Consider the following 12,204-nt stretch of genomic DNA (forward strand, 5'->3'; position numbering starts at 1 on the left):
GCCACGAACTGCCTTTGAGCCCGAAGTAGTCTCATCTGGGCTACTGACTTGGGCCGAGGTACCCTCCTCAGCCTAAAAAGAAAAGCGAAGGGAGACTCACCAAAGAGGGACGACCGAACTAGAAGAAGGTAGCGAACTAGAAAACTCAAGCCAAAGAAGCTAAGGGCGACCTCAAATCGAAGACCAGTAAGCTTGTGACGAAGGAAATGAGTCTTGGGTCTACCTATTTATAGCCACTGTATCGAAGAAACAACAGTCAAGATCCAAGCAATCTGACGACTCCTAAGAAAATTGACTGCACGACTCCGCAGAGCCTATAGATCCAAGCAATCTGACGACTCCGCAGAGCCTATAGATCGCATGACGTCCGCACATGAACCACACGCGACCCATCTGACAGAGCAGCCAGACTTCGAGCCAAATCCACTTGGCACATCGTGAACTCCTCAAACTAGGTCAAGACCCCTAGCTCGAGGAGTGGGGGACAATTGATGAAGGGGAATTTGGCCTGACCTTGTGACAGGGAGACATGTGGACGTGACTCGACATAAGCGACAACTCGACGTGATCAGATTGGCACGTGGACATGACTCAACACGGGTGACGTCTCAGCATAAACTAGCTCGCTACAAAGCAACCTCAGGTGCGCTAGTACCCTGAACTAAAGTCATTTCGGGCTAAGATCGTCCCGGTACCAGATCGAGCCCAAACAGATGAACCACATCGATCAGGACTACTTTGGGGCAAGCATACCTCAACACGAGATCACATCGGGATCACCTCGGTCCAAGGGCACTTCGGCATTCATGTCAGGACAGGCCTAAGGAGCACAAGCTCAAGAAGCTTGCTATCAATCAACTCGCCATCAAACAGCCTGGCACCCTACAGGCAGCTCGCTTACCATTCAGACTTCCGCATGGCAACCTCGAGGAGCACACCTCCGTACTCTGTATCCCACAGGACCGTACTTTGTAATGGTTACATTAGTTCACCAACTCCCCTGTTCTGACGAGAAGGGACAGTCTTACTGTTTGATGGCATTTTACCCACCTAACACGCAATCAAGTCCCATCACAGCAGGGATCCAGTAGTCATTCCACCAACCCACATGGACTCTAATATATAAAGCATGTGCCCCCCAGGGGCAAAGGTACGTACTATTATTATTATTGTGTGTGTAATCTTCACACTCTAGTGAAGGGATAGGAAATCGATCACATGGACGCCCAAAGATTGCGGAATAAGGGGGCAATTTTCAAAAATTTTTCTCTCCCTTCAACTGGGAATCGAATTCCCAATTTAGAAAATCATATTTTCAAAGATCATTCTTGAACCAAAAACTGAACCAGATCTGAACCAAAAGGATGAGGGAGGGATAATACCTGATACAGAGAAATAGTATCTCCCAATGGAGGTGTTCACGCCCAAGGAAAGATCCAAAATATGCTCCCACTGAATATGGCGCAGTGCGGGGTGGAGTAGAATCAGCAATGTTCTTCCAAAAGAACTTGACCCTTCGCAAGAATTAACTGGATGGCTTGTGAATAAAGCTCCAACCAATTTTTTCTCCGAAAGATTGGTATCAAGATCAAATCTTGATTTCTCCCAAGAACTGGAGATCGAACTGCTGGAGGCGGCGATTGCAGGAAAGAGGCGGCAAGAGAGTATTTGTAGGGTGCAGAATTCTATCTTCTAGTAATCTCAGCTTTGAAGACAAGGATCTGTGGATTGCATTGCATGTCTAAAGGTTGCCGCCCCCTCCTCCTTTTATAATCTCAAAGGGATCAGCTCCTAATCCCATTAGGAGTTGCTAACCCAAATCATATTTGGATTAGAAGTCCCTTTAAGTGATAAAGGATAACCCTTATCTTATCTACAGATTAGATCAGCCATCTCCTAATCTAATTAAGAGGTTTCCAGATCCAAATCTTATTTAGATCTTGGACTCTCTACGTGGATAGGGTCTGGGCACAATCCCTTCAGCTGATCCATCTCAGAATTCGCCCCTTAAGTGACTAATCAAATTAGCCCAGTTCGAAATGGGCTTAAGGCCCATTTAAGGTTATATATTCATTTAGCCTTCCAAACCGCTGCCCAGTTGGGTCTCCTTGTATGGCGTGGGACCTAAACATTGATCTACACATCAGCCACATGGGTTCGGCCCAACCTTTGTTACAAAGCCTGGCCGAATACACTGTTATGGACAGTGCACCCCCTGAAAACCATCTCATGGTCTCTATGGGCCCAACACTTACCCTAAGTGGTCCCAGGGCCAAGCCACCTTGTAACACCCAGGGACTGTGGGCAGATGCAAGATTAGCCCATCAGGTATTATCCTCAATGGTCTTACACTTAACCTCTCAGCCCATAATGATCATACACTGTCCGACAATAGAGGACCTCTCCCTCGGCTGCAAGGAACAGTGTTGCACTCTCTCTTGTATGGATCCCAGGAATTAAAACCTTTTGTAAATCGTTTATAACCATAATATATATACTTTTATATCTCATATAAAATATATTTTGCAAAACAAATATCAACGTTTGAAATTGGCTGTCAACAGTCTTGGTTTCCATCAGTGAGAGTGCATCCCTGATCATTACCTTTGTCCGACAAAGGGGTTGATCTTATCACTATGATCACCCACTCAGACGAATTCTCAAACTGTCCCAACATACCTAGGTTTTGACCCCCACTAAGGATCTCACTGATTGGTACATCATAGATAGCCCAATCCGACACCTAGTGTAGTATCATAATCGAGTCAAGGGGTCGGGTGTAACTCTCCAGTTTTTCCCATCAATCTCCAAGGTCCAGGGCAATGCTGGAAATCTGGTCCAGTTCAAAAATTCAATTAATCATACAATGTATGTGCTTAGGGTCTCACCCCGGCAGCTGAGACAAGCGACCCCAACCAACTTGGTGGCACCACAGTGTCAGCCTTGTCAGGATAGGTCTCCCCAAACCGATCCACTGGCTGTGAACATTCTAAACAAACACGAGTCTCATTAAGTGTCCAGTTTAAGGGTATTACACAGAAACATAGCAGGGGAACATGAATCAAATATGCACTTTTATTCATTTACAATAAATTCATAAAGTACTTCATTTTGATTGAAGCTAAGGGCATACAAAACTGTCTAACAGCTCCCATTTACACTTAGGTCCAATCAGGTAGTAGCCGGAGTCTCATGCTTTCCACGTGTTTCTCAAACACTTTCTGTGATAGTGACTTCGTCAATGGGTCTACCACATTCTCCGCTGATGCTACCTCTTAACATCATCCTCACGTAGGTCCAGCGTTGTCATACAACAATGGAATGGGTGATGTGCTGAATTCCAAATTCATGAATGAATACCTTCATTCATAAGGCAGCCTCACTTACGGCAATGCATTCGGCTTGGGTTGTGGACTATTAATTTGCTACTTAGGACCCCTGTTTGCTGACATTCAGAAAATAGCACACGATCCTATCGTGAAAATATATCCAGATGTAGACTTTCTATCATCTGGATCCTACTGGAAATCGACATCTGTATACCCTTGGATCGGTAGTGAGCTACCATCAAATACTAGAAAAAACTCTTTTGTCCTTTAAAGGTACTTAAGTATGTTTTTCACAGTAGTCCAATGCTCCTGCCCTGGGTTGGCCTGAAATCTGCTTACTACACTCACTGCCTGAACAATGTCAGGACGAGTGCACAGCATGGCATACATGATGCTCCCTATGACAGAGGCATAGGGAACGTCTTTCATGCTATCAATCTTCTCAGAAGTCTTGGGAGACATCTTCTTGAAGAGAGTGACTTTATGCCTGAAAGGAACATTTCCTTTCTTGGAGTTTTCCATGTTGTATCTTTTGACTATTTTGTCAATGTAGGCAGATTGGTATAATCCTATTATCCGCTTCGATCTATATCTATAAGGTCGAGGACCTAGTATATAAGAGGCTTCTCCAAGATTTTTCATGGAGAATTGCTGTGAAAGCCATACTTTCACCGTAGTCAACATTCCTACATCATTCCCAATGAGTAGAATGTCATTTACATACAGAACCAAGAAGGTAACCTTATCTCCACTGTACTTCCTATAAACACAGGGTTCATTCGGATTCTGCTCGAAGTTAAACGATTTGACAGCAGAGTCAAAACGAATGTTCCAACTTCTAGAAACTTGCTTAAGTTCATAGATGGATCTATTAAGTTTACATACCATGTTTTCCTGACCTGTAGCAATGAAGCCTTGCGGCTGCTGCATATAGATATCTTTAGTAAGATCTCCATTAAGGAATACAGTTTTGACATCCATCTGCCAAATCTCATAATCATGGTATGCTGCTACAGCTAGTAGGATCCTAATGGATTTAAGCATGGCTACAGGCAAAAAGGTTTCCTCATAATCAATGCCCTCTTTCTGAATGTACCCTTTCGCCACCAAACGAGCTTTGAAGGTCTCAACCCTTCCATCGGGGCCCTTCTTCCTCTTGTAAATCCATTTGCAACCGATTGCTTTTACCCCGGAGGGTGGATCTACTAGAGTCCAGACTCCATTGGTCTCCATTGAGTCCATCTCTACTCTCATGGCCTCCACCCACTTCTGGGAATCTATGTCCAACATAGCTTCTGCGTAAGTCACAGGATCCTCCTCACTAGTCAAGGTTTCTACTAGGTAACTATCCTGGTCATAACCATAATGGACCGATGGCCTGGATACCCGAGTGGATCTCCTAAGTTGGTCACTACTTGGAACTTGTGGGACATCTCCCACTAGTCCTGAGCTCTCCCCATCAAGAACAACTTCCTGACGATGGGTGTCTAGGATGTAATCGGTTTCCAAGAATTGTGCATTTCAACTGCAGAACACTTTCTGCTCACTTGGGTCATAGAATAGGTAACCTACAGAGCCTTTTGGGTAGCCTACAAATAGGCAACGACTGGTTTTGGATTTCAACTTATCTGCACTCGTTCTTTTAACGTGTGCTGGACAACCCCAAATCTTCAAGTGTCTGACACTTGGTTTCTTTCCGGTTCAAAGTTCATATAGAGTGTTCAGAACCGATTTAGTTGGAACCCGATTCAGCACGTAAATCACAGTCTCTAATGCGTAACCCCAAAAGGATGTGGGTAACTCTGAGTGTATGAGAAGTGACCGGACCATATCCAATAAGGTCCTATTACTCCTCTCTGAAACACCGTTAAGTTGTGGTGTAGCAGGAGGAGCTAATTGTGATACTATCCCATTGTCCTTCAAGTAGTCCCTGAATTCGTCAGAGAGATACTCGCCACTTCGATCTGACTGAAGGGCCTTAATTTCTCTCCCTAACTGTTTCTCAACCTCTTGTCTAAACTCTTTGAACTTTTCAAATGATTCAGACTTGTGTCTCATTAGGTACACGTAACCATATCGTGAGAAATCATCTGTGAAGGTGATGAAATACACGTGTTGATTCCGTGTCCTAACACTCAGGGGACCACATACATCAGTATGTATTATGTCAAGTGTTCTTGTACATCTTTCAAGCTTACCGTTAAATGGTCATTTCGTCATCTTGCCTTGTATGCAAGACTCACAGGTGGGAAGATCTTCTACAGTTAGAAAATCCAAAGGACCATCCTTTACCAACCTTGTGATTCGGTCAACACCGATGTGGCCAAGTCGGTAATGCCACTGACACGTGGGATTAACTGTATCACGGGCTCTCTTCTCAGCTGACGTAGTTTTTGTTATGTTAGTTTCTAGAGAAGGATGTAGAACATAGAGACCGTTCTCCAGTTCCCTGTATGCAATGAATCTGTTATTTCTTTTAATACTAATCGTATTAGTAAAGAAGACAGAATAACCATCTGCACACAGTTTTGAAACAAAAATCAAATTTCTTCTTAAATTTTGTACATAAAGACAATCTTGCAGTACAATAGTTCCTTCTCTAAAAAATAACTCCATGGTTCCTATGGCTGCGGCTGCAACAGTTGCAGTAGTCCCCAATAGAGAGTGACTTCTCCTTCACTCAGCCTTCTGCTTACCCTGAACCCCTGGAGTGAGTTACACGCATGAGTTGAAGCCCCAGAGTCAATACACCATGACGCAGAAGCTACCAATAAATTGGTTTCTATAACACAAGTTTCGAAATTACCTTTCTTGGATTCCAGGTAGGCAGGACAGTTCCTTTTCTAGTGGCCGGTCTTCTTGCAAAAGTGACAGGCATCCGATGCTTTGTCTTTCTTCTGCTTCTTACCCTTAATGGCTTTCTTCTGAGGCTTCTTTGCCTTCCTCTTTCTCTTGCCTGTCTTGCTAGCTTCAACAAGCATAGCTACAGACTCATCCTTTCTAATCAGTTCTTCGGCTCTTTGCAACATATTGCTAAGCTCTTTGCAAGCTGACATTCAACTTGTTCATGTTATAGTTCATGATGAACGGATTAAAGGAATGAGGCAAAGAATTAAGGATAGCATTTATCTGGGTCGCAAGGTCCAGCCCGGATCCAAGAGCCTCCAGTTCGTTGATGTATCCTATCATCCGAAGACAATGGTCGTGAACTTGTTGGCCCTTGGACATTTGTGCGGTCATGAACTGTTTCAAAACCTTTTGATGAGTAGAACAATTCTATTCTTCATACATCGTCCTGAGACTGTCCAACATGTCATTGGCAAGTTCGATCTGATCAAATTGCCTCTGTATTGGGTTGTCCAAGGAGGCAATGATGTAACACCAGGCAAGGGAGTTTTTCTCCTCCCATTCCTGATAGTCTCTCCTTCAGGCCTCAGAAGCCCTATCACCTGGATGCTCCAGGGAAGGATTCTTTGCCACTTTGTCCAGCATTTCAGAAGCTAGGACCAGCATAAGGTTCCTGTACCAGTTGGCATAGTTTGGGTCCTTAAGCTTGTTGTCGTCAAGAAGCTTTGCAAAAGGTTCGTTTGCCATTTTCTGATAAAAGAACAAACATCAGTCCACAACATAATTTGATTCATGTTCATTTCATAGATATGGATTTTAATCTATGATCCATTTCCATTTATTCATCTCTGAGATTTTCCTTCTTTCTCAGTGACAGAGACTACGGGTTGTCCCTGGAAATGTGGGAAATCACATAGGGTGCATGGAGCCAACTATTTCAACTACATAACCCCACCACCTTTCTGTGAATGATCATATCCACTCATCATATGAGTTTTCCCTTTGGCCTCTATCAAACAAGGTTCATAGTCGTTTTCAGGTAAACCTTTCTGTCCAGTAAGTGCTTACCCATCATATTCGTGAACGCCAAGGTACCGTGAGAGAGTTCCCATTTTCTGGTGAAACCCCTCCCACATCGGTCTATGACGCCCCTATCATCTTATGAAACACTCAGACAAACCCAACAGCAAATGGATAGCCCATTTTCTGGTGTGTTTCCTCATTACTGAAGGACCCATCCTCATGCTAATGATGGAAGGCCTTTAGAGAGTTCATCATTATGAGTCTCCCTATCACTTGCACTCATATTAGCTGGAGGGAACAAATAATTACGCCCTAGTTTGATTTAGGTCAAACCAAAGTGGCTTCCACTAACTTTCATAAAGCCAGATTTCGGTGGGCCTTAAATCGGCTAGGGTTCCGCATGTAACCTCTTGATGAGGTGTGGGGTCCACCACTGAGGGAGGTCATCCAATGACCAAAAGGGACACCATGGCAATGATGTGCATTCATCTATGGTGTGCGCAAGAGCCACTATCGAATGAACATGGGCCAAGCACTTATGGCCCATGTACGCAGCACATCACACATCCAAACATCTCATGTGGAGATAAATTGATCCAATCAATTAATTATCTATAAGGTCCATTGGAAGCCCGTTAAAAATCTATAATATTAACCATTAATATTATCTAGGTATATGGGCTGAATTAGGGTTACCCAGTTCGGCCCATATAGCTTTATCCTTTGAAGTGGGCTTTTAGCCGTTTTAACTATTTAAAACTAGGCCTTTACAGGTTGGGCCAAATTAACCATTTAATTTAATATCAATCCTCAAGCCCATTAGTGAGAAAATTAGGGCTGACTTTCAGCCTTGATTAGACCCTAGATTTGGTCCAAACAGTTTGAACCAATCTTGGTTCGAATGCGTCTAGGGTTTGATCTTTAATTAATTTTTTAATTCAAGAAAATAATCTGAAATTAAATAACTAATAAAAGAAAATCAAGAATCAGTTAAATAGGGCTACTCGCACAATCCATCTTGCAAAACAGAGGTTAGATCACAATTTATAGTTTCATAAACTGCAAATCGCAGATAGCGAATGTCCCATCTATGAAATCTCCTTCTCTGCGAAATCTCCCTTTCTATGTCGCCATCCTCGATCCAAAAATAAAAATAAATAGAAATCTTATTTCTATTAATAATTACATCAGATCGAATGCCTATACATTGAGTCTAAAAATAAAAAAAAAATTATTTACAGACCAAATGTAATAAATAAATAAAAAAATTGCAAATCTTGTAGTTCTCCCTGCGCAAACCAAGAATTCGATCTTCTCTTGTATGAACAGCCCATAAATCAAGAAAATCATAAAGAACTATTCTAAACAATAATCAGATTTATATAAAATTAATTTCAGATTATTTGCCCATCAATTTTGGGAACAAATTTCCCAAAACCCATATCTGCGTAAATTGGGTAGAACGCCTTCTCCCTATTTGCGCAGGTTCAAATCTGAAACAGAATAGTTCAAAATTTGAACCTGGTTCTGATACCACTGAAGGGATAGGAAATCCATCACATGGACGCCCAAAGATTGCAGAATAAGGGGTCGAATTTCAAAAATTTTTCTCTCCCTTCAACTGGGAATCAAATTCCCTATTTAGAAAATCATTTTTTCAATGATCATTCTTGAACCACAAACTGAACCGGATCTGAACCAAAAGGATGAAGGAGGGATAATACCTGATACAGAGAAATAGTATCTCCTAGTGGAGGTGTTCACGCCCAAGGAAGGGTCCAAAATATGCTCCCACTGAAGATGACGCAGTGCAGGGTGGAGCATAATCAGTAGTGTTCTTCCAAAAGAACTTGACCCATCGCAAGAATCAACTGGATGACTTGTGAATACTGCTCCAACCAATCTTTTCTCCAAAAGATTGGTATCAAGATCAAATCTTGATTTCTCCCAAGAACTGAAGATCGAATTGTTGGAGGCTGCAAGAGAGTATTTGTAGGGTGCAGAATTCTATCTTCTAGTAATCTCAGCTCTGAAGACAATGATCTATGGATTGCATTGCATGTCTAAAGGCTGCCGCCCCCTCCTCCTTTTATAATCTCAAAGGGATCAGCTCCTAATCCCATTAGGAGTTGCTAACCCAAATCGTATTTGGATTAGAAGTCCCTTTAAGTGATAAGGGATAACCCTTATCTTATCTGCAGATTAGATCAACCATCTCCTAATCTAATTAGGAGGTTTCCATATCCAAATCTTATTTAGATCTTAGACTCTCTAAGTGGATAGAGTCTGGGCCCAATCCCATCAACTAATCCATCTCAAAATTCGCCCCTTAAGTGACTAATCAAATTAGCCTAGTTCGAAATGGGCTTAAGGCCCATTTAAGGTTATGTATTCATTTAGCATTCCAAACTACTGCCTAGTTGGGCTTTCTTGTATGGCGTAGGACCCAAACATTGATCTACACATCAGCCACATGGGTTCGGCCCAACCTTTGTTACAAGGCCTGGCCGAATACACTGTTATGGACAGTGCACCCTCTGAAAACCATCTCATGGTCTCTATGGGCCCAACACTTACCCTAAGTGGTCATTGGGCCAAGCCACCTTGTAACACCCAGAGACTGTGGGTAGATGCAAGGTTAGCCCATCAGGTATTATCCTCAATGGTCTTACACTTAACATCTCAGCCCATAATGATCATACACTGCCCGACAAGAGAGGACCCCTCCCTCGGTTGCAAGGAACAGTGTTGCACTCTCTCTTGTATGGATCCCGGGAATTAAAACCTTTTGCAAATCGTTTAGAAACTATAATATATATACTTTTATATCTCATATAAAATATATTTTGTAAAACAAATCTCAACGTTTGAAATCGGTTGCCAACAGTCTTGGTTTTCATCAGTGAGAGTGCAACCCTGATCATTACCATTGTTCAACAAAGGGGCTGATCCTGTCACTATGATCACCCACTCAGATGAATTCTCAAACTGTCCCAACATACCTACGTTTTGACCCCCGCTAAGGATCTCACTGATTGATACATCAAAGACAGCCCAATCCGACACCTAGTGCAGTATCATAATCGAGTCTAGGGGTCGGGTGTAACTTTTCAGTTTTGCCCATCAATTTCCAAGGTCCAGGGCAATACTGGAAATCTGGTTCAGTTCAAAGATTCAATTAATCCTACACTGTATGTGCCTAGGGTCTCACCCCGGCAGCTGAGACAAGCGACCCCAACCAACTTGGTGGCACCACAGTATCAGCCTTGTCAGGATAGGTCTCCCCAGACCGACCCTCTGGCTGTGAACATTCTAAACTAACACAAGTCTCATTAAGTGTCCAGTTTAAGGGTATTACACAGAAACATAGCAGGGGAACATGAATCAAATATGCACTTTTATTCATTTGCAATAAATTCATAAAGCACATCATTTTGATTGAAGCTAAAGGCATAAAAAACTGTCTAACATCTGGCTTTCTCACTGCTATCACCTTCAAGCTCTCTACTACCACTATTCTAACTTAGCCATCGGAGTATCCCCACCAGGTGAGCCACCTCGGATCTCTAACTCTTATCTCTTTCAGGAACCCCAGTTCTCATCATTGCTTGCAGCCAGATCATATCCAGCAGGGAACAGCCGGATTATGCCACATCAGTTAGCAAAGGAGTGTGATATTCAAAGAATTGTACAGCATTTCCACCAGTTATATAAATCTCCACATTCAACCCTGGATAACACCTTGTTTCTGCGCATTTAAGAAATTACTGATGAGATAAAGGAGAGCCTGACCCGGCCTCTCTCAGTTGAAGAAGTAACAGTTTCTTTCTTTCAAATCGGTCGTCACAAATCTCCTGGTCCCGATGGATACCCAGGTATTTTCTTTTAGAAATTCTGGGATGTCTTAGGGCCAGAGGTTATTAGTGCTGTGCAGCAATGCTTTGCTTCCTCTCAGGTACCTAGTTTTGTTAATTCTACTCACATTGTCTTGATCCCAAAACTAATGCCCCATCTTCTATGAATGATTTCAGACCTATTAGTTTAACTAACACTATCTATAAGGCTATAGCTAAGTGCATAGTGAGCAGGCTGAAACCATGCATGCATCTTTTTATTGATAATTATTACTAAAAAGCCTTTATTCATAGTCGATCTATCTCTGACAGTGTTATGATTTCACATGAAGGTCTTTCATTTTTTGAAGACAGAGGAAATCTTCTCATTGCTATATGGCCATTAAGATTGACATGAACAAGGCCTTTGACAGGTTAGAGTGGCTTTCTTTGTTAAAAATTTTGGGGAAATTTGGTCTCCCGAATCAGCTTCATGACCTCATCTACAATTGCATCTCTTCAGTACAGTATTCGATCTTAATAAATGGTTGTAAAAAGGGTAAAATCATTCCAGAGAGGGGCCTCAGACAGGGAGATCCCTTATCTCCCTACCTCTTCATCCTGGCAATGAAATTCTTGTCATCTGAAATCTCCAGAGCTGTGGAGGCAGGAGAAATCCAAGGAATTAAAATTCGAAGAAATGCTCCTATGATATCACATCTGTTCTTCGCTGATGATATTGTGATTTTCTGCAAAGCATATGCAGCCAACATTTTGAAGGTAAAACAAATTCTGGACAAATTTTGTGATATGTCCGAGCAAGCCATTAATAACCGGAAGTCAAATATTACTTTTAGTAGAAATGCTCCAGCTCATTCCGAAGGATCATATCAAGAATTCTGCATATCCCAGAGATGCAAGGAGAAGGTAAATATTTGGGAGCTCCAACATTAATTCTTAGAAGTAAATCAAGCAGGGAAAGAAGTATTAGTGAAGGCTATAGTTACAGCAATTCCAACTTATGTGATGTCTCATTTCAAGCTTCCCAAGGTTCTTTGTAAGAAAATGGATGCTAAATCTGAAGGCTTTTTGTGGGGAGAAAAAAATGAAGAGAACAAAATTAGATGGGTGAGTTGGAACAAAATGTGTGTAACAAAAGGCAGCAAGGGCCT

The sequence above is a fragment of the Nelumbo lutea genome, chromosome 1 (assembly GCF_056320005.1).
Source record: "Nelumbo lutea isolate HS-2025 chromosome 1, American lotus-T2T, whole genome shotgun sequence".
Taxonomy (NCBI): domain Eukaryota; kingdom Viridiplantae; phylum Streptophyta; class Magnoliopsida; order Proteales; family Nelumbonaceae; genus Nelumbo; species Nelumbo lutea.